Source organism: Aotus nancymaae, unplaced genomic scaffold (assembly GCF_030222135.1).
Source record: "Aotus nancymaae isolate 86718 unplaced genomic scaffold, 86718_ANA_hifiasm-v0.15.2.pri h1tg000108l, whole genome shotgun sequence".
Taxonomy (NCBI): domain Eukaryota; kingdom Metazoa; phylum Chordata; class Mammalia; order Primates; family Aotidae; genus Aotus; species Aotus nancymaae.
Window position 1 is genome coordinate 41,159,973 of NW_026988523.1, and position 3,624 is coordinate 41,163,596.

At 47.9% G+C, this 3,624-nt stretch overlaps 1 pseudogene; it reads right to left on the reverse strand.

Annotated features, from left to right (window-relative positions):
• Positions 1–2,337: 2,337 nt before the first annotated feature.
• On the reverse strand, positions 2,338–2,810 carry LOC105728516 (large ribosomal subunit protein eL29-like; annotated as a pseudogene).
• Positions 2,811–3,624: the final 814 nt, after the last annotated feature.

Sequence of the window (3,624 nt, forward strand, 5' to 3'; positions counted from 1 at the left end):
CCACGGAGGCTGGGCACGGTGGCTCACATCTGTAATCCCAGGACTTTGAAAAGCCGAGGTGGAAGGATCACTTGAGCCCAGGAGTTTGAGACCAGCCTGGGCAACAAAGTGAGACCCCTATCTCTAAAAAAAAATCAAAAAATTAGTTGGACATGTGACACATGCCTGTAGTCCCAGGTACTTGGCTGAGATGGGAGGATTGCTTGAGCCCAGGAGCGTCAAGGCTGCAGTGGGCCATGTTCATGCCACTACACTCCAGTCTGGGTGACAGTGTAAAACCATGTCAGGAAAGAAGGAAAGAAGGAAGAAAGAAAGAGAGAGAGAAAAAGAAAGAGAGAGAAATATCATGATTTTGCATTGGGCCTACCCAAGACAGTCCAGAATAATCTCCTTATTTTAAAGTTAGCTGAATAGTAACCTTAATTCCATCTGTCGTGTCCCTATTGTCCAGAAACTTAACATATTCACAAAATCCAGGGCATACAGGGCCATTATTCAGACCACCAAATTAGGGGCACAAAGGAAGAAATGTTAATAAAATTAAAACAAAATGCTGAAACAAATGTCAGTGACAATCAGCAGAGAAAACGAAAAGGTAGTTGGTGGTCAGCCCCAGGAAATCACACGTCTGCTGCACCGCCAAGGCTCTGTGGCAGAGTCTTGTCTTCTCTGCCACCTTCTAAACTATGTTTTCTGGGCTCTTGGTGGGAGCCCAGCCCCTGAGAAATCTCAAGAGGAACGAGATTGTAATCAATTGGTCACTTCTAGCTCCAACCACAGCATGACTGTGGTCATTGCTTATGCCCAACATACCTGATAACAGCAGCATTGGGGTTCTCTGGTCTACTGCCAGAGTGGGCGGGGGTGTCCACAAGAGGTGCTTTCGCAGATGTTTTCCTTCCGGGCTTACAGGAAACATAATTTCACACACTAAACCTCTTTTATTTCCTTATCATGAGCAGTTGTCTGGAGGAGTTGCTGGCTCTCTCCCTGAAGGCTCTTGGAAGAAAGCAGATTAATATCATTACCTAGTTTCTTGATTTTGTATCTCTTGCCCTCATAATACCAAAAGAAGGAAAGCCAGAAAGCATCAGGGTAAATGAAACTGAAAGTGTGACTAGGGCCGGGTGCGGTGGCTCACGCCTGTAATCCCAGCACTTTGGGAGGCCGAGGCGGGTGGATCATGAGGTCAAGAGATCGAGACCATTCTGGTCAACATGGTGAAACCCCGTCTCTACTAAAAATACAAAAATTAGCTGGGCACGGTGGTGCGTGCCTGTAATCCCAGCTACCCAGGAGGCTGAGGCAGGAGAATTGCCTGAACCCAGGAGGCGGAGGTTGCGGTGAGCCGAGATCGCGCCATTGCACTCCAGCCTGGGTAACAAGAGCGAAACTCCGTCTCAAAAAAAAAAAAAAGTGTGACTGACCTTTACCTACGTTTTGCTGCAGCTCAGTATCCTGACCATGTTAAAGAGCCCAGAGTATGTTATCGTCTCTAGAGCATCCTTCCATTTCTCTGTTAGGGCCTTAAGGGGTAAGGATGCAAGTATAGCACTGATGGCAAGGTGGGGACATTTCTCAAAAGGCCTTGGGGACTGGATATCTCTTATTAAAGGTGGTCACTGACATGGATGTTGGGCCCAGGATGCTTTCTGGAAAGACTTCTTGTTTCCTTCCTGTATTCGTTTCCTGGGGCAAAGTCCCCAAAGCCGGAGGTTTATTGTCTCACAGAGGCTTGGAGTCTGCAACCAAGGTGCCAGCAGGATAGTGCCCTCCAGAAATTCATGTCCTACCTCACACTTCAGAATGTGATCTTACACAGAACTATGTCCATGGCAGATGAAATTAATTAGGCTCTAAGATTTAAAAGAGGAAGAAAGAGGTGGAAGAAGGGGACTAGGCTGCTAGATTCTTGAAAGGAGCCCATCTAAATAAGAACTGTGGAAATGAACCCTGTAGCCCTCAGAGAAATGCCAGAGCAGAGAAAGAATTTACCTGGATGACCAGAACTCACCAGCAGATCCCAGCTGATGTAACTGGTTAAAACTGGTTGAATAAACTCAGATGATCTGTTTCTTTATCTAGAGGCTAAGATTTCTCAGAGTCTGGGATTAGAAGAGTCTAAGATCTTAGTTGTTTTTTCTCCCCTTCATACATAAGTCTTCTTCTCTTGGGATGTCCCAAGGAGGTCCCTGTTTGCTCTTTTTATTTTTTTTTATTTTTTCCTGCCTCAGGTTTTTTTGTACAAATAGCACAGGAGGACCCCAGCCCCATGCAGATGGCAGCCCCGGGGGGTCGCACCAGTCCTTCTGTCCTTATGTTGGCAGACAGAGATCTCTACTCTGAAGCCTTTGTAGGGGCCCGGGCACCTTTGGGAGCCTGAGCTGGAACTGAAGCTGGAGCTGCAGCCTGGGCCTTGGTTTAATCCTTGGCCTTGGCCTTGACCTTTGGCTGGCAGAGCCTGAGCCCCTTGGCAATGCGGGCACGAGCACGCTTCCCAAGCTTGGGGTGGGCAATGTAGGCAAGTCTGTTGAGCTTGTGGCTGACACCCTTTGGGATCTTGGGCTTAACCTCCTTGGGCTTTACGAGGGCCTTGATGGCCTCGGCACGTGCATCACGGCCTTGGCACTGTTGGCCGGCATCTTCTTTAGGCCCTTCTTGTTGTGCTTCTTGGCAAAGCGCATGTTCCTCAGGAACTTGGGGTCCACCCCCTTAAGAGATTCGTATCTTTGTGATCGGGGTTTCTTGATACCATTTCTGTGCCATGTTCGGGACTGGTTGTGCGTGGTGTGGTTCTTGGACTTGGCCATGTCTGCACCTAAGCCGCGGTTCCCGAAGCGCCTCTGCTTTTTATTTTTCAAAAAACTATTGTTTCTAGCAGGGAAGCTAAGGAGGCCTCAAGGTACACTGGAATCCACTACCTGTGAGAACAGTGCCTACTATATCCTGTTCTAAAGTGTTCCTTGAAGGGAGAAGGAGGAATTATACTTACAGGTGGACACCTGGGCCAGGGATGCTGCGTCCCAGGAAGGATCCACTCACAGTGACTGCTTAGGCTCTGCAACCTGAACCAGACCCACATCCAGACAGCCTTAATGAGCCTTAGGAGAATAACATCTCCTGCCATCCCTGCTGCGCAGCCTTATGTGCATAATTGACCTTCAAGGCCTCTCCAGGACCCCTGGGAATTCTCTGAGAATTTCAACACTTGGGAGTGCCGAAAAAGGATGCCCACTCTTGGCACAGGCACACATGTGCACTCCACCCTCCTCCCACACAAGTGTTCTGGCCTTCTCATGCTCCTTTTTCTTTCAGGTTCCAAGGGAGTTGTAGGAATCTATTGCCTAGTGACATGAATTCTCCTGGGAAAGGTGCTTCTACTTCATGGGATCTTGAGCATCTTAGGAATTTGGCACAACCAGGGTTCGATGCTTAGAAAACCCCTTTGACTAGCCCAGGGCAGTGAGTGTTCAACCAGGTTAGTCTGAAGAGATCTTCTAGATATGAGGCTATTGCTGCTAAAGTTAATTAATTAATCTATGCAAATATACTAATGGCAGAGGATTAGAGGGTTTCTCCTAAGTATAAAATGTTCTTTTACTTGGGGACTTCAGGGACAATGCA